Source organism: Oncorhynchus nerka, linkage group LG26 (genome assembly GCF_034236695.1).
Source record: "Oncorhynchus nerka isolate Pitt River linkage group LG26, Oner_Uvic_2.0, whole genome shotgun sequence".
Taxonomy (NCBI): domain Eukaryota; kingdom Metazoa; phylum Chordata; class Actinopteri; order Salmoniformes; family Salmonidae; genus Oncorhynchus; species Oncorhynchus nerka.
In genome coordinates, this window is record NC_088421.1 from 50,737,797 (window position 1) to 50,758,154 (window position 20,358).

The 20,358-nt window shown below is 47.5% G+C and overlaps 1 pseudogene; it reads left to right on the forward strand.

Annotated features, from left to right (window-relative positions):
* The first annotated feature begins 7,066 nt into the window (after positions 1-7,066).
* On the forward strand, positions 7,067-18,932 carry LOC135564815 (NACHT, LRR and PYD domains-containing protein 12-like; annotated as a pseudogene).
* The last annotated feature ends 1,426 nt before the right edge of the window (positions 18,933-20,358 follow it).

Genomic DNA, 20,358 nt, shown 5'->3' on the forward strand with positions numbered 1-20,358 from the left:
ATCCTAGTTATCCTAGCTAGTCGGTACAGCTCGGTAAGGTAGCTAGCTACTCTACCAGCAGCATCCTAGTTATCCTAGCTAGTCTGTACAGCTCGGTAAGCTAGCTGGCTACTCTACCAGCAGCATCCTAGTTATCCTAGCTAGTCGGTACAGCTCGGTAAGCTAGCTAGCTACTCTACCAGCAGCATCCTAGTTATCCTAGCTAGTCTGTACAGCTCGGTAAGCTAGCTGGCTACTCTACCAGCAGCATCCTAGTTATCCTAGCTAGTCGGTACAGCTCGGTAAGCTAGCTAGTTACTCTACCAGCAGCATCCTAGTTATCCTAGCTAGTCGGTACAGCTCGGTAAGCTAGCTAGCTACCTACCAGCAGCATCCTAGTTATCCTAGCTAGTCGGTACAGCTCGGTAAGCTAGCTAGCTACTCTACCAGCAGCATCCTAGTTATCCTAGCTAGTCGGTACAGCTCGGTAAGCTAGCTAGCTACTCTACCAGCAGCATCCTAGTTATCCTAGCTAGTCGGTACAGCTCGGTAAGCTAGCTAGCTACTCTACCAGCAGCATCCTAGTTATCATAACTACCACTACATCATCACCGGCTGTCTGCATTTCTTGTGGACCGATGGAGCTCCCCGGTTGTTTCTTCCACCTGTTAAATCCCGGTGAGGCTTCTCCCTCTCTCGTTGACGGATGCTGGCTACCTCTGTCCGGTTCTCCTCTCTTCACTAGATGGACGGTAACTTTAGTGTTTAACCCCTCTGTGTCCAAGGACCGAACTTTTGAATATTATTTTCAGGGCGCCTCAATAGCAGGTATTGAACCCCGGGTAAATAATCACTAGTCAGAACCTCAACCTCAGTATACATTCATTATAAAAAATATATTTAATATCTGATATTGTGAGTAAACAACCTCGAGAGTGCGTCTTCCAGCCCTCTAATAAATTACATCATTCAACCCTCCCGGTTAGTAATGTAGCGACCCGCACAGACAGCTGTGTGTTATGTGCTAGGCTAGGAGGTGGTTGTGTTGTACTGACCAGTACCCGGTGTTCGCGGGGTCCGACATGTCAATCAACCTGCTATCTGCCAATCACGGGAATGCCTGGAATGTTCTGATGCCGGCATCCTGGTGGTTGGCGGAGTGGCGTGGAGGGTTGGGCAGGGGGTGGAGCATTGGAAGTTAAGACCAGGTTCAGCCTTTGTTCTCTCTCTTACGTCTGGGCTTCACAAGAGAAGGTCACGATTGGCTTGTGGGTTATCTGTCATCTATTTGGCGTGTGCTACGGCCCAAACAGTAGCCTGTGTAAAGTTGGTTTAATAAACCGTCAATTCGCAAACTCAAGCCTCTGTCTGGACAATTGTTCATTTATGATCTAGTCAGGTCACTACATTGGTGTCAGAAGTAAAAACGTTGATACAAGTTAGCCAGCTAGCTAGCTGACTTATGTGGCTAGCTACCGTAGGTGAGAACGGGGATTGAAAATGCTTCGAGGGAATCCGAAAGTGAAGGTGGAGGTAGGGGACGATTATGGCCAAGGAGGTGCGTGTGAATGGACGTCGGGGGTTCTGTCTGAGGAGATCGCCAGGGCGTCGGAGCGTAGAGGCCGCTTGAGGGAGGACGTTAGAGTGATGGCGGCTGAAGCGGGCATGAGTGCTTCGGCCGAGTGTATTCCGCGCGGATTCTGGTGGGCGGACCGAGTGGCGACGTCGACGCGGCGTGACGAGGAATCTGGGGCTCAGGATGTAAACAAACATGGCGGCGCCCAGTTCCCGGCTGCGTCCGTATCTGTTAAGACCCTGAAGTATTCCGGTAAGGCGGATTGGGAAGCTTTTCATGCTCAGTTTGAACTGTTAGCTCATTTTAGGGGGTGGTCGGATGAAGAAAGGGCACTGCAGTTGGCTTTATGCCTCACGGATGAAGCTCTGGCCTGTTTGATATCGATTAGCCCCGAGGACAGGCATGATTATGGTGCTCTAGTGGGAGCACTGAGGAGGCGCTATGGACCGTGTGTACAGCCCGGGCTACTGCGCTCCGAACTGAGTAATAGACGCAGGCAGCCTGGAGAGCCTGTACAGGTGCTAGCTAATGACATTGAGAGCCTCTCTCGGCGGGCATATGCTGACATGCCCCCCTCCGTGCAGAGCGAGCTAGCACGGGACCAGTTCATACAGGCGCTCTCCCCTACGGAGCTGCGCATACAGACCCAGCTGGCTCATCCTGAGTCATTGCAGACAGCCTTGGAGATGGCTTTGGAGAGGGAGCTGGTGTGGGCTGGGGCTTCAGCTGGGGCTTTGGTGGGGGTGCAGGGAGACACACCCTCTGTGCGAGCTGGGGGCGGAGCAGCCCGGAGCCGGAAAAAGCCTGCTTGGGTGGCCGAAATGACAGAACTCATTCGGGCTGTGTCGCTACAGGCGGCACGAAACACAAGCCCTGGTCCCAGGGTCTGCTGGGGTTGTGGCCAGCCAGGCCATCTGCGCCGAGATTGCCCCATGTCCCCCAGAGCTCAGGGAACGGCTCGGGTCCGCATAGACCGGGTGAGTGCGGACCCTGGCTTTCTATCCCAACCACCATCATCTTCAGGAGGAGCCCACCGGCACAGACGGGGAAGCAAGGCTCCACTTCCCCCAGAAGCAGACGAGGGCAAGCGGATGGAGCCTGTTGTTGTGGTGGGCCGGACCTGTGTTGGGGACTTTTGTCATGTCCCTGTCACTGTGGAGGGGGTGCCCTGCTCCGCCCTGGTGGACACTGGGTCCACAGTAACCCTGGTGAGGCCAGATATTGTGCCAGGTTGGACTCAGTGTGAGCCTACAACTGTGCAGCTCCGCACAGTCACAGGTGAGCTGGCACCCATGAAAGGGAAGGGAATAATGACTCTGACAGTAGGGGGCAGGACTGTGCGTCATCCTGTGTGGGTGGCGGCTGTGCAGGACCCTTGTATCCTGGGGTTGGACTTTCTTAGGAGCACAGGCTGCCAGTTAGACCTAAATAGGGGCACACTGAGCTTCCAGGGAGGGACGGAAGTCACCATGGCCCCCCCTAATGTCACATTCACTCAACCCAACAAACCCTTTACTCCAACAGTTAAAGCAGCAGAGACTCATGGCTGCGCCCCTCCCCACAGCTGTGTGTGACTTTTCCCCAGTCCCCCTGTCACCTACGGCGGTGTGTTACATTCCCCCAGCTACCTCCATGACACAGCCCTCTGAGCCCGGGCCGCACCCCCCCCAGCCCAGCTACCCCAGATGGGAGAGGAGAGGACACTGTCTGCAGTGAGGGAGATATGGGGAGGAACTGTGTTGGTCTTGACCCCGAGCAGCAGGAACGGTTGTGGCAGTTGCTGTTTGAATTCAGAGACAGCTTTGCGTTGAGTGAGGAAGAGGTGGGTCAGACCCATCTGGTGCAGCATGAGATCGACACAGGTGATGCTCGACCCATCAAGATGCGTCCCCGCCGTATCCCGCTGGCACGCCAGGAGGCGGCAGACAAGGCTGTGTTGGAGATGCAGCGGGCAGACTTCATTGAGCCTCAGACAGCCCCTGGGCGGCGCCAGTCGTCATGGTTCCGAAGAAGGGGGCAAGCTGAGGTTCTGTGCGGACTACAGGCGGCTGAATGAGGTAACCAGGAAGGACTCATACCCCATACCACGTATCGATGAGTCGCTGGACCTGGTTAGGGGTCCTCCTGGTTCTCCTCACTAGACCTCCGCAGCGGCTACTGGCAGGTGCCCCTCTCCCCAGAGGCCAGAGCCAAAACTGCGTTCTCCACTAACAGAGGACACTGGCAGTTCAAGGTCCTGTGCTTTGGCCTGTGCAACGCTCCAGCTACTTTTGAGCGTTTGATGGACAGGGTGCTGGATGGCATCCCCCGACAGCAGTGTCTGGTATACCTCGATGACATCCTGGCCCATGGCAGCTCCTTCCAGTCAGCCCTGGGGCGCTACGGCGTGTGCTGGAGAGGGTGGCTGCCGCAGGTCTGAACTCCACCCGAGAAGTGCCACTTCATGAGGAGAGAGGTGTCCTTCTTGGGCCACCGAGTGGGGAAGGAGGGGATCAGCACCATGGAGGACAAGGTAGGGGCTGTCAGAGACTGGCCCACCCCCCCCCACCAGCGTCAGCTGAAGAGCTTCCTGGGCCTGGCCTCGTACCACAGGAGGTTTATACGGGGCTTCTCAAGCGTTGCTGCTCCACTGAACCGCCTGCTGCCGAAGGACAAGGCTTTCACTTGGACAGTGGAGTGTGAGGAGGCGTTCAACACCCTCAAACGTGCACTGATCGAGGCCCCCCGTGCTCGCCCCCCTGACCTCACCTTGCCCTTTATCCTGGACACAGACGCGAGCAATGTGGGCATGGGTGGGGTGCTGGCCCAGGTGGGGCCAGAGGGGGAGAGAGTGGTGGCGTACTTCAGCAAAACATTTGACAAACATGAGCGCCGCTACTGTGTCACCCGGCGGGAGCTCTTGGCTGTTGTGGCTTCCGTCAAACACTTCAAGTACTACCTGGGTGGTCTGCCCTTACTGTAAGGACTGACCACTCTGCTCTCCAGTGGCTCATGTCTTTCAGAGAGCCAGAGGGGCAGGTGGCACGCTGGTTGGAGGAGCCAGCCGTATGTGACTTCACGGTGGTGCACAGGGCAGGGGCACGCCACTCCAACGCCGACGCCATGTCCCATCGGCCCTGTACTGCAGACGGCTGCCGCCACTGTGAACGGAGAGAGGGACGGGAGAGAGAGCTGCGGGCAGAGGGAGGGTGTCTGTGCCACAGTGTGTCGGGCGAGCGGGCCTGTCTGCTGTGAGCTGCAGACTGTCGACGTGGCTGAATGGCGGCAGCAGCAGGGACGGGACACAGACCTACAGCCAGTGCTACAGTGGGTAGAGGCGCAGGTGAGGCCACCATGGGAAGAGGTGACAGCGCTCTCACTCGCGACCAAAGGGTTGGGGTCGAAGTTTGAGAGACTGCGGCTGGCTGATGGCGTGCTACAGCGGGCATGGAAGGAGTCAGCTACGGGAGAGGAGAGGTGGCAGGTGGTGGTCCCAAAAGCATTGCGGGAGGCTGTGCTCCAGAGTACTCATGGGGGGGTGGGGACTGGACACTTTGGGGTCACAAAAACACTGCGCCGTCTCCGTCAGGGCTTCTACTGGGGGCAGCACAAGAGGGATGTGGAGGACTTTTGTCGCCGCTGTGACAACTGCACAGCGAGAAAGGGCCCCCCAGGCCGCTCTCATGCTCAGCTCCAACAGTTCCCAGTGGGGGCTCCCATGGAGAGGGTGGGAGTGGATGTAGTTGGGCCGTTCTCCACCACAGACAGTGGAAACCGCTGGTGCTCACGGCCATGGACTATTTCACAAAATGGCCCGAGGCCTATGCTCTGCCTGACCAGGAGGCAGAGACCATCGTCGGCGACGCCCTGACAGCGGGGATGTTCAGCAGGTTTGGAGCTGCAGAGTCCATCCACAGCGACCAAGGCAGAAACTTTGAGTCCCGTGTGTTCGTCACCATGTGTGAGAGGCTGGGTATGCACAAGACCCGCACTACTCCTCTCCATCCTCAAAGTGATGGCCTTGTGGAGCGCTTCAACAAACGCTTGGACAGCAGCTGGCCATCGTCTCTTCAAACACCAGCGTGACTGGGACAAGCACCTGCCTATGGTCCTCATGGCATGCCGCTCCGCTGTCCAAGACTCCACCTCCTGCACGCCTGCCCTCCTCATGCTGGGGAGAGAGATCCGCACCCCTGCGGAGATGGCGTTGGTCGGCCCCTGGATAGCCCTCATGTTCCTCCGGGGCCGGAGTATGCCCGGAGACTCCAGGACCGCCTGGAGACAGCCCACACCTTCGCCAGAGAGCAGCTGGTGAATGCAAGTGTGAGGCAGAAAGGGAACTATGACGTGCACACCCGGGAAGGCACTTTGTGGCTGGGGAGCTGGTCTGGGTCTACAGCCCCTAAGAAAAAGGCAGATGCCCCAAGTTGGACAGTCACTGGGTGGGACCCTGCAGTGTCCTGGAGAGGGTAGGGGAGGTTGTGTACCGGGTGCAGCTTCCTCCCAGGGGGAGAAAGGTGGCACTGCACCGGGACAGGTTAGCCCCCATACAGAGGGGCCTCTTCTCCCCAAACCCCAGGAACCCCACAATTCCCCTCTCTGGCAATGACATTCTCCAGGCACCCACCCTCAGGTGCCGCAGACAAGGCTCAGACAGCTCACTCCCCTGTCTCCCCCCTGTGTCCACCGCGTGGTTCCCCAGAACCACGGACTGTATTACCCGTTCCCGCTTCCTTGTCCCCCATATCCCTGCCTTCATCCCCTGGTTCCCAGAGGGGCACTCTGCGACCATCACGGCCACGCAGGCAAAGGAGACCTCCGGGTCGCTTCAGAGACTTTGTTTGTTCCCTCGAGGACGAGGACTTTGTGGTGGGGGGCTGTGTAGCGACCCGCACAGACAGCTGTGTGTTATGTGCTAGGCTAGGAGGTGGTTGTGTTGTACTGACCAGTACCCGGTGTTCGGGGTCCGACATGTCAATCAACCTGCTATCTGCCAATCACGGGAATGCCTGGAATGTTCTGATGCCGGGCATCCTGGTGGTTGGCGGAGTGGCGTGGAGGGGGGTTGGGCAGGGGGGTGGAGCATTGGAAGTTAAGACCAGGTTCAGCCTTTGTTCTCCCTCTTACGTCTGGGCTTCACAAGAGAAGGTCACGATTGGCTTGTGGGTTATCTGTCATCTATTTGGCGTGTGCTACGGCCCAAACAGTAGCCTGTGTAAAGTTGGTTTAATAAACCGTCAATTCGCAAACTGAAGCCTCTGTCTGGACAATTGTTCATTTATGATCTAGTCAGGTCACTACAGTAAATTTACCTCAACATCCCCCGGAGAAGGCAGAGCCTTTTAGCGGGGCTGACAGACTGACTACAACGCTCGCGTCGCAAATTAATTTCGTTATTAAAAATGACACACTGCTCGCGCACGCCAACGAGCGTCTGGAAGTCAGTTCTATTTGTGAAACTCTTCTCATGTTTCCCCATCTGAGCTCAGAGTAGATGAGAGATGTAATGTTTGTCTCTGTTGTGTTGAAGCCCAATCAAGCAGGAGAGACCAGCCTCCCCTGTTCCCAGCTGTGTGTCCATGAAGAGTGACCAGTCTATGGATCAACCTCTAACCTTTAGAGAGGGAGACTTTTATACTGAACAAAGGTAAGAAGAACTCATGGGTCATGGTCAACTAACATTCCCTCCCTGTGTGTGTGTGTGTGTGTGTGCGTGTGTGTGTGTGTGTTTACGTGTACTCCCTGGATGAGGAGATGTAATCTCATGTTTTGTCCACAGAAACCAACAGGAGAGATCAGAGTCAGAGATTCTCAGTGGTCAGTCTTCCCAGAGTCATCAAACAGACCTGGCCTCCATATTCAGTGTATGTGGTCCTGTTATGTACATTTGTTTTTGTTTACCTCAAGTTGATCTGTCAAACATTCATTAATGTGTTGATGAGAAAGCATTTATTCTCTTGCTTAACTTATTTACTTTATTTATTTCAGTTGCTTGAACAGAATATTATGACATTTGTGAAGAACGAGCTGAAGATGTTCAAGAGGATTCTTAGTCCAGAACTCCCAGAAGGCTTTGAGAGTCAGAAGCAGGATAAGGAAGTGGTGGATGCTGAAGATGAGAAGCAGGAGAGCAGTGCCAGAGAGGGGGCTCTGAAGATCACACTGCACATCCTGAGGAAAATGAACCAGAAGGAGCTTGCTGACACACTGGAGAAATGTAAGATCTGTCTGCCTCATGTTGAATGATGTTTTATAACATTTAAAAGCTGTAGCTAAAGTACAGCTAAAGTAGCTGTGTAACTCAATGATATTGTAGCAGCCTTACCACAACACCTAGTGACCTCATCAAGTAGCAGCAGGGATGTGTTGTGGTGATTCATTTAGAGAGAGAACATTAATAATACCATCAATAATACCAATAATAATATAATCAGTCACACCAGTCTGTAATGCATTATGAAAACATTTACACATTTATACAGTCAGTTAAGAGACTAAATTATTATAATGTACAACTTTATAACATTCCTACAATACTGTAGACAAGAGAGAATAAACAATTATAATTTATAATTTAACTATAAAAATCATACATATCCTCTGTGTTATTTCTTCATTCAGATGAGCTTGCTGTGATTTGCCAACGTGAACTCAAATCTAATCTAAAGAAGAAGTTTCAATGTGTATTTGAGGGGATCGCTAAACAAGGAAACCCAACACTTCTCAATAAGATCTACACAGAGCTCTACATCACAGAGGGTGGAACAGGAGAGGTCAATAATGAACATGAGCTGAAACAGATTGAGACAACAACCAGGAAACAAGCAAGACCAGAGACTGCAATCAAATGTAACGACATCTTCAAACCCTTAACTGGACAAGACAAACCTATCAGAACTGTGCTGACAAAGGGAGTCGCTGGCATTGGAAAAACAGTCTCTGTGCAGAAGTTCATTCTGGATTGGGCTGAAGGAAAAGCAAATCAGGATGTCCAATTTGTATTTTCATTCCCTTTTCGGGAGCTGAATTTGATGAAAGGGGACAAACACACTTTCATTGAACTTCTTAATCACTTCTCAATGGAAACCAAACAATCAAGAATCTCCATCTACAACAAGTACAAAGTTCTGTTCATCTTTGATGGTCTGGATGAGTGCCGACTGCCCCTAGACTTCCAGAAGAACAAGATCTGTTGGGACGTCACAGAGTCAACGTCAGTGGATGTTCTGCTGACAAATCTCATCAAGGGAAATCTGCTTCCCTCTGCTCTCCTCTGGATAACTACCCGACCTGCAGCAGCCAATAAGATCCCTTCAGGGTGTGTTGACCAGGTGACAGAGGTACGAGGGTTCAATGACCCAGAGAAGGAGGAGTACTTCAGGAAGAGATTCAGTGATGAGGACCTGGCCAGCAGAATCATCTCACACATAAAGACATCAAGGAGCCTCCACATCATGTGCCACATTCCAGTCTTCTGTTGGATTTCTGCAACAGTCCTTGAGCACATGCTGAAACATAAGAGAGAAGAGATGCCCAAGACTCTGACTGAGATGTACACACACCTTGTGGTGTTTCATACCAAACAGAAGGATGAAAAGTATCTTGGGAAAGAAGAGACAGGTCCACACTGGAATAAAGAGAGCATTCTGTCACTGGGAAAACTGGCTTTTCAACAGCTTGTGAATGGCAATCTGATTTTCTATGAAGAAGACCTGAAAGAGGCTGGAATTGATGTCAATGAAGCCTCAGTGTACTCAGGATTGTGCACACAGCTCTTTAAAGAGGAATGTGGGCTGTACCAGGACAAGGTGTACTGCTTCGTTCATCTGAGCATTCAGGAGTTTCTGGCTGCTGTATATGTGTTCCTCTCATTCATCAACAACAATGAGAATCTAATGGACAAACTGCAAACAAAGTCCAGGAACTTTTCTGTGAGGATCAAACAAAGGCGTAAAGTTACTGTCTACAAGAGTGCTGTGGATAAAGCCTTACAAAGTGAGACGGGAAACCTGGACCTTTTCCTCCGCTTCCTTCTGGGCCTCTCACTGGAGTCCAATCAGAAGCACTTACGAGGTCTACTGACAAAGACAAGAAGCAGCTCACAGAGCCATGAAGAGACAGTCATGTACATCAAGGAGAAGATCAGGGAGAATCCCTCTCCAGAGAGGAGCATCAATCTGTTCCACTGTCTGAATGAACTGAATGACCATTCTCTAGTGGAGGAGATTCAAAGCTTCCTGAGATCTGGAAGTCTCTCTCGAGCCAAACTGTCACCTGCACAGTGGTCAGCTCTGGTCTTTGTGTTGCTGACTTCAGAAAAGGAGCTGGATGTGTTTGACCTGAAGAAATACTCCAGATCAGAGGAAGGTCTTCTGAGGCTGCTGCCAGTGGTCAAAGCCTCCAGAGCTGTTCTGTGAGTAAATAAAATGACATTTAAGAACTAATCATCAGGAAGAAATATTCAGTTAGAGAAAAATATGTATTATAATATGTATATAATATTATATTGAAAAACATATTGAATAAATTCATTGATTTTCACATTAGTATAACAATATGACCATACAATTCTAGGAGACGGAAGATGAATCTTTATGTTGTTTGAGAGAATAAACCAAATGCATCTACCATTGTCCTTATACACTACTGGTGTTAAATTAACAGTGTGTTTGTGAAGTCATGATGATCTCTTTGTCAGGCTGTCAGGCTGTGGAGTCACAGAGAAAGGCTGTGCTTCTCTGGTCTCAGCTCTGGAGTCAAACCCCTCACACCTGAGAGAGCTGGATCTGAGTAACAATGACCTGAAGGATTCAGGGAGTGAAGCTGCTCTGCTGGACTGGGGAATCCCCACTGTAAACTGGAGACTCTGAGGTCAGTATTATCAGATATGAAAGCACTTTATGTATGTAGTTCTCCCATTTGAAAAGTCGTAATTATTCGGTTATATTCACTTATAGTGTATTAAAGTAGTCATACGTTTAGTATTTGGTCCCATATTCCATGCCTGCAGTGATTACATCAAGCTTGTGATTCTACGAACTTGTTGAATTAATTTGCAGTTTGTCTTGGTTGTGTTTGGGATGTTTTTCCTAATAGAAACTGAATGGTGAATAATGTCCTGTCATTTTGGAGTCACTTCACTTGTATTGTCAGTAAGAATAGAAGATGTTTCTGAACACTTCTACATTCATGTGGATGCTACCATAATTATGAATTAATCGTGAATGATGATGAATGAGAAAGTTAGAGGTACAAACATCATACCCCCTCTGGTATTGGTAATGGTGAGAGGTTAGTATGTTTTGTTGTAGCCTCTGTTATTGGTAATGGTGAGAGGTTAGCATGTTTTGTTGTAGTCTCTGTTATTGGTCATGGTGAGAGGTTAGCATGTTTTGTTGTAGTGTCTGTTATTGGTAATGGTGAGAGGTTAGCATGTTTTGTTGTAGTCTCTGTTATTGGTCATGGTGAGAGGTTAGCATGTTTTGTTGTAGCCTCTGTTATTGGTTAATGTTGAGAGTTTAGCATGTTTTGTTGTAGTCTCTGTTATTGGTCATGGTGAGAGGTTAGCATGTTTTGTTGTAGTGTCTGTTATTGGTAATGGTGAGAGGTTAGCATGTTTTGTTGTAGCCTCTGTTATTGGTAATGGTGAGAGGTTAGTATGTTTTGTTGTAGTCTCTGTTATTGGTAATGGTGAGAGGTTAGCATGTTTTGTTGTAGTCTGTTATTGGTAATGGTGAGAGGTTAGCATGTTTTGTTGTAGCCTCTGTTATTGGTAATGGTGAGAGGTTAGCATGTTTTGTTGAAGCCTCTGTTATTGGTAATGGTGAGAGGTTAGCATGTTTTGTTGTAGCCTCTGTTATTGGTAATGGTGAGAGGTTAGCATGTTTTGTTGTAGCCTCTGTTATTGGTAATGGTGAGAGGTTAGCATGTTTTGTTGTAGCCTCTGTTATTGGTAATGGTGAGAGGTTAGTATGTTTTGTTGTAGCCTCTGTTATTGGTAATGGTGAGAGGTTAACATGTTTTGTTGTAGCCTCTGTTATTGGTAATGGTGAGAGGTTAGCATGTTTTGTTGTAGCCTCTGTTATTGGTAATGGTGAGAGGTTAACATGTTTTGTTGTAGCCTCTGTTATTGGTAATGGTGAGAGGTTAGCATGTTTTGTTGTAGCCTCTGTTATTGGTAATGGTGAGAGGTTAGTATGTTTTGTTGTAGCCTCTGTTATTGGTAATGGTGAGAGGTTAGCATGTTTTGTTGTAGCCTCTGTTATTGGTAATGGTGAGAGGTTAGTATGTTTTGTTGTAGCCTCTGTTATTGGTAATGGTGAGAGGTTAACATGTTTTGTTGTATCCTCTGTTATTGGTAATGGTGAGAGGTTAACATGTTTTGTTGTAGTCTCTGTTATTGGTAATGGTGAGAGGTTAGCATGTTTTGTTGTAGCCTCTTTAACTTTCTCACTCATTATTATTCATGATTCATTCATGATCTTTCTCAGTCAAGGCGTCACAGGTTTGATGTCTCATTGTGTTCGAGGAATATGGGACCAGATAAACTTTTGTCTAATCACTTTAAGTGTCAGAATAGTTATGACTTCTTCAAAAGGGGGGACTAGATACATTAAATTAATTTAATTTTTCTAAACAGTGAAACAGATATGTATTAAAATATCCTCAAATAAAAGGTGACATTATAAACTGTCACCTCATATGAAACATTTGATCTGAAATCCAAAATGCTGGAGTATAGAGCCACATTTATTTACAGTGTAAGCAGGGAAAGCTAAGTGAAATATTTTAATATAACCTGTCTGTCATTGTATTTCTTCTGTGTTGGCAGACTCACTGTCTGTAAACTCACAGACACATCCTGTAAAGTGTTGGCCTCAGTTCTCAGTTCAAACCCCTCACACCTGAGAGAGCTGGATCTGAGTAACAATGACCTGAAGGATTCAGGAGTGAAGCTGCTCTCTGCTGGACTGGGGAATCCCCACTGTAAACTGGAGACTCTGAGGTCAGTATTCCTGTAGTTGGTCAACAAGTGATAACTGTTCACCAGATCCACATGTGTTTACCAGACACACACAGTCCACACCATATGTGTTTGGACAGTGAAGCTTACAGTTTTAAATGTGGTGCTTTGCTCCAGCATTTTGGATTGGAGATACAATGTTTCATATTAGGAGACAGTACAGAATGTCACCTTTTATTTGAGGGAATTCATACATATATTTTATTTAGATATGAATAGTGAATAATGATGAATAACAAAGTTATAGAGCACAAATATCAGTATAAATGCTAATCTCCCCTGTTATTGGTAATGGTGAGAGGTTAGCATGTTTGTTGTATCCTCTGTTATTGGTATTGGTGAGATGTTAGCACGTTTGTTGTAGCCTCTGTTATTGGTAATGGTGAGAGGTTAGCATGTTTTGTTGTATCCTCTGTTATTGGTAATGGTGAGAGGTTAGCATGTTTTGTTGTAGTCTCTGTTATTGGTAATGGTGAGAGGTTAGCATGTTGTGTTGTAGCCTCTGTTATTGGTAATAGTGAGAGGTTAGCATGTTTTGTTGTAGCCTCTGTTATTGGTAATGGTGAGAGGTTAGCATGTTTTGTTGTAGCCTCTGTTATTGGTAATGGTGAGAGGTTAGCATGTTTTGTTGTAGCCTCTGTTATTGGTAATGGTGAGAGGTTAGCATGCTTTGTTGTAGCCTCTGTTACTGGTAATGGTGAGAGGTTAGCATGTTTTGTTGTAGCCTCTGTTATTGGTCATGGTGAGAGGTTAGCATGTTTTGTTGTAGCCTCCGTTATTGGTAATGGTGAGAGGTTAGCATGTTTTGTTGTAGCCTCTGTTATTGGTAATGGTGAGAGGTTAGCATGTTTTGTTGTAGCCTCTGTTATTGGTAATGGTGAGAGGTTAGTATGTTTTGTTGTAGGCTCTGTTATTGGTAATGGTGAGAGGTTAGCATGTTTTGTTGTAGCCTCTGTTATTGGTAATGGTGAGAGGTTAGCATGTTTTGTTGTAGCCTCTGTTATTGGTAATGGTGAGAGGTTAGTATGTTTTGTTGTAGCCTCTGTTATTGGTAATGGTGAGAGGTTAGCATGTTTTGTTGTAGCCTCTGTTATTGGTAATGGTGAGAGGTTAGCATGTTTTGTTGTAGCCTCTGTTATTGGTAATGGTGAGAGGTTTGTTTTTGTTGTCAGCCTCTGTTATTGGTAATGGTGAGGTTAGCATGTTTTGTTGTAGCCTCTGTTATTGGTAAATGGTGAGAGGTTAGCATGTTTTGTTGTAGCCTCTGTTATTGGTAATGGTGAGAGGTTAGTATGATTTGTTGTAGCCTCTGTTATTGGTAATGGTGAGAGGTTAGTATGTTTTGTTGTAGTCTCTGTTATTAGTAATGGTGAGAGGTTAGCATGTTTTGTTGTAGCCTCTGTTATTGGTAATGGTGAGAGGTTAGCATGTTTTGTTGTAGCCTCTGTTATTGGTAATGGTGAGAGGTTAGTATGTTTTGTTGTAGCCTCTGTTATTGGTAATGGTGAGAGGTTAGCATGTTTTGTTGTAGCCTCTGTTATTGGTAATGGTGAGAGGTTAGCATGTTTTGTTGTCTCTGTTATTGGTAATGGTGAGAGGTTAGCATGTTTTGTTGTAGTCTCTGTTATTGGTAATGGTGAGAGGTTAGCATGTTTTGTTGTAGCCTCTGTTATTGGTAATGGTGAGAGGTTAGCATGTTTTGTTGTAGCCTCTGTAACTTTCTCACTCATTATTATTCATGATTCTTTCATGATTTTTCTTAATCATGACATCATCAGGATTAATTTATTATTGTTTAGAAACATGTTATCTACTCTCTTAGACAGAAAAGTTACTCCACTCATCATCCACCATTTTATTATTGGGCAAAACACAATTTAAAATGTCAGCTTCACTGTCAAAATAGATATGGTGTGGACTGTATACTCAATACAATCTAAATCTGATACCTCACTGTCTGTCTTTTGACTGATACTGATTTTTAAACTGGTCTGGTCAGTCTACTCACATATTTGTTAATATGCATCTTTCTATCTACAAGCAATACTTGGAAAATGTGTCATTTCTAGGCTGTGCCTCTCTGGTCTGAGGCTAAACCCAACACGTTATTTGTGCACAGGTTACAGTGTAAGCAGATCTAAAGCTAAGCTCAATATTTTAATACATCCTGTCTGTCATTGTATTTCTTCTGTGTTGGCAGACTCACTGGCTGTAAACTCACAGACACATCCTGTGAAGTGTTGGCCTCAGTTCTCAGTTCAAACCCCTCACACCTGAGAGAGCTGGACCTGAGTAACAATGACCTGAAGGATTCAGGAGTGAAGCTGCTCTCTGCTGGACTGGGGAATCCCCACTGTAAACTGGAGACTCTGAGGTCAGTATTCCTGTAGTTGGTCAACAAGTGATAACTGTTCAGCAGATCCACATGTGTTTACCAGACACACATAGTCCACACCATATGTGTTTGGACAGTGAAGCTTACAGTTTTAAATGTGGTGCTTTGCTAAATCTGATTCCTCACTGTCTGTCTTCTGACTGATACTGCTTTTTAAACTGGTCTGGTCAGTCTACTATAATATTTGTACTATACATGTTTCTATCTGCAGGCAATACTTTGATCATTTGTCATTTTTTATGATGATACACTATTTTATGAATATATATGGAAGGTTTCAGGACACTGATATATCTGAATATGTTGAAAAAATATACTGCCACTATTTTCACCACCAAAGAATATCAGTGTGATTTAATATGATTTGACTCTTTGCAGGCTGTCAGGCTGTCTAGTCACAGAGGAAGGCTGTGCTTCTCTGGTCTCAGCTCTGAGGTCAAACCCCTCACACCTGAGAGAGCTGGACCTGAGCTACAATCACCCAGGAGACTCAGGAGTCAGACTGCTCTCTGCTGGACTGGAGGATCCACACTGCAGACTGGAGAAACTCAAGTATGTAGAGGGTTTATGTCAATGTTCATATCAGACATGTTGGACTTATCAGGCTGGTTAAGACAAACATTCTGACCACCACTTGGACAAAGTTATATGCTGACCGTGTGTGTGTGTGTGTCTGTCCAATGTGAAACACACACTGGACATATACACACACACGCGCACTGGACACAAATACACACACTGGACACACAAACACTGGACACACACACACACACACACACACTGGACACACACACACACACACTGGACACACACACACACATACTGGAACCACACACACACACACTGGTCACACACACACAAACATTCTTGCCAACGCTTGACAGTGTGTGTGTGTGTGTCCAGTGTTTGTGTGTGTGTGTGTGTGTGTCCAGTGTTTGTGTGTGTGTGTTTGTGTGTTCAGGTGTATCCCTCAATGACTGTCTGTTCTTTCTGCATACCGCTACAGTGTGGAACATGGTGGAGAGAACAGAATGAAACCTGGACTTAGAAAATGTGAGTGTTGACTGCTGTGAAGAATATGACTAAGAATAAGTCTTAATTCAAGTTAAGTCAAAGTCAAAGACCAACATCATTACTGACTTGGTCATATTAAATATCAGCTGTAGTTCCACAGAATTAGAAATCAGGGACACCAAAGTTTACAAAGAGTTGCTTTGACGTGTGTGTGTGTGTGTGTGTGTGTGTGTGTGTGTGTGTGTCCAGAGTGTGTGTTTGTCCTGTGTGTGTGTGTCCTGTGTGTCGTGTGTGTGTGTGTGTGTGTGTGTGTGTGTGTGTGTGTGTGTGTGTGTGTCTGTGTGTGTGTGTGTGTGTGTGTGTGTGTGTGTGTGTGTGTGTGTGTGTGTGTGTGTGATTAATGGGAATAAGTGTGTTTTATATTACCATACAGTATAACATATGATCATTCAACAAGTATCAAGTTACCTTAACTTCTCCTTTTGATACCTAGAAACATCTACATTAAATGAATTAGTGAAAAGTGAGTTAACATTCTAATGTGAATGATGATGATTTCTAATATTGTGTCTGGTTTCATCCATCAGATGTCTGTGATCTCACACTGGACCTAAACACAGTAAACAGACAACTCTCTCTGTCTGAGGGGAACAGAAAGGTGACATGGAGGAGAGAGAAGCAGCCGTATCCTGATCACCCTGAGAGATTTGAGGACTGTAGACAGGTGCTGTGTAGAGAGGGTCTGACTGGGCGCTGTTACTGGGAGGTAGAGTGGAGTGGAGAGGCTGTTATAGGAGTGACATATAAAGGAATCAACAGGAGAGGAAGAGGTTAGGACTGTTGTCTTGGATTCAATAACAAGTCCTGGACTCTGATCTGCTCTGACAACAGTTACTCTGCCAGGCACAATAATAATCTCACTACCATAGACGTCCCCTCCTCCATCTCCCACAGAGTAGGAGTGTATCTGGACTGGCCAGCCGGCACTCTGTCCTTCTATAGAGCCTCCTCTGACACACTGACCCACCTGATCACATTCACCTCCACATTCACTGAGCCCCTCTTTCCAGGGTTTTGGGTTTATGGTGTTGACTCCTCAGTGTCCCTAAAATAACATGACACACACACACACACTGGACACACACACACTGGACACACACACACACACTGGACACACACACACTGGACACACACACACACACTGGACACACACACACTGGACACACACACACACACTGGACACACACACACTGGACACACACACACTGGACACACACACACACACTGGACACACACACACTGGACACACACACACTGGACACACACACACACACTGGACACACACACACACACTGGACACACACACACACTGGACACACACACACCACTGGACACACACACACACACTGGACACACACACACACACACACTGGACACACACACACACACTGGACACACACACACTGGACACACACACACACACACTGGACACACACACACACACTGGACACACACACACACACTGGACACACACACACACACTGGACACACACACACACACTGGACACACACACACACACACACACACACACTGGACAAACACTCACACACACTGGACACACACTCACACACACTGGACACACACTCACACACACTGGACACACACACACACACACTGGACACACACTCACACACTGGACACACACACACTGGACACACACACACACTGGACACACACACACACACACTGGACACACACACACACACACTGGACACACACACACACACACTGGACAAACACTCACACACTGGACACACACTCACACACACTGGACACACACACACACACACTGGACACACACACACACACTGGACACACACACACACACTGGACACACACTCACACACTGGACACACACACACACTGGACACACACTCACACACTGGACACACACACACACACACTGGACACACACTCACACACTGGACACACACACACACACACTGGACAAACACTCACACACACTGGACACACACACACACACACTGGACACACACTCACACACACTGGACACACACACACACACACTGGACACACACTCACACACTGGACACACACACACACACACTGGACACACACACACACACACACTGGACACACACACACACACTGGACATACACACACACACACACACACACACTGGACACACACACACACACGGACACACACACTGGACACATACACACACTGTACACGAACACACACACACTTGACACACACACTGGATACACACACACACACACACACACACACACACTGGACAAACACACACACACACTGGACAAACACACACACACACACACTACACACACACACACACACTACACACTGGACACACACACACACTGGACACACACACACACACACACACTGGACACACACACACACACACACTGGACACACACACACACACACTGGACACACACAGACACACACTGCCACAGACACACACACTGGACACACACACACACACACACACACACTGGACACACACTGGACACACAAACACACACATACACACACACGTTGGACACGGACACACACACACACACACACTGGACACACACTGGACACACACACACACACACACACTGGACACACACACACACACACACACACACACACACAGAGGACACACACAGACACACACTGGACACACACACACACACACACACACACACTGCGCATCTTCCTATAGTTGTGAGAACCTTGACCCACGACCTCTCTTCCAATGTATTTAAACTCTTACAATAACACTGTTAAAATACCAATGTGTTGTCTTTTATGTTGAATAACAAATTGTACAATTATATACAATTATATCTGGACATACGCTCCATAGTTGTACAAGTATACAAGGATATATTGTACTTTTCATAATAAAACATACTTGAAACAAGAAAAGCTTGTTAATTGTGAAAACAGTTTGTTTATTGATTTTACGTTTCCTCTGTCAGGTTGATGTTAACCTGCGACTGGTTGAAACATGAAACAAATATGAAATGAAATACAAAACAATTAAATATGTGGAATAGAATTAAACAAATTGTACAATTAGTACAACAGAGTGTTGTAATGCAGGGTTACTATAGCAACAGAGTGTTGTAATGCAGGGTTACTATAGCAACAGAGTGTTGTGATGCAGGGTGTTGTAATGCAGGGTTACTATAGCAACAGAGTGTTGTGATGCAGGGTTACTATAGCAACAGAGTGTTGTAATGCAGGGTTACTATAGCAACAGAGTGTTGTAATGCAGGGTTACTATAGCAACAGAGTGTTGTAATGCAGGGTTACTATAGCAACAGAGTGTTGTGATGCAGGGTCGCTATAGCAACAGAGTGGTGTAATGCAGGGTCACTATAGCAACAGAGTGTTGTGATGCAGGGTCGCTATAGCAACAGAGTGTTGTAATGCAGGGTCACTATAGCAACAGAGTTCTCTCTGCTGCTCTCTGCCCTCTCTCTCACTCTCTGCTCTCTGCTCTGCTGCTCTCTCTTTTCTCTGCTCTCTCTCTCTCTGCTCTCTCACTTTGCTTTCTCAGCCTGCTCTCTGCTCGCTCTCTCTCTGGAATCTCTCTCCCTCTGTTCTCTGCTCTCTTTTCTCTCTGTTCTCTGCTCTCTCTGCTTTGCTCTCTGTTCTCTGCTCTGCCCTCTCTCTCTGTGCTCGCCTCTCTCTGCTCTCTCCCTCTGCTCTCTCTTCTCTGCTCTCTTTCTGCTCGCTCTCTCTGCTCTCTCTGCTCTTTCTGTCCTCTCTCTGCTCTCTCGCTCTCTGCTCTCTGCTCTCGCTCTGCTCTCTCAGCCTGCTCTCTCTCTGTTCTCTGCTCTCTCTCTGTTCTCTGCTCTCTGCTCTCTCTCTGCTCTGCTGTTCTTTCTTTTCTCTGCTCACTCTCTGCTCTTTCTCTCTCTCTTTTCTCTGCTCTCTCTGCCCTCTCTGCTCTCTGCTCTCTCTCTGCTTTATCTGCGCTCTCTCTGTTCTCTGCTCCCTCTCTCCCTTTGCTCTCTCTGCTCTCTGCTCTGCTGCTCTCTCTTTTCGCTGCTCTCTCTCTGCTCTCTGCTCTCTCTCTTTGCTTTCTGCTCTCTCTCTTCGCTCTTTGCTCTCTCTCTTTGCTCTCTGCTCTCTCTCTCTCTCTCAGCCTGCTCTCTGCTCGCTCTCTCTCTCTATGCTCCCTGTCTTTCCGCTCTCTCTGCTCTCTTCTCTCTGTTCTCTGCTCTCTCTCTCCCCCTGTTCTCTGCTTTCTCTCTCCCTCTGCCCTCTCTGCTCTCTTCTCTCTGTTCTCTGCTCTCTCACTCTCTCTGCTCTCTCTGCTCTCTTTTCTCTGTTCTCTGCACTC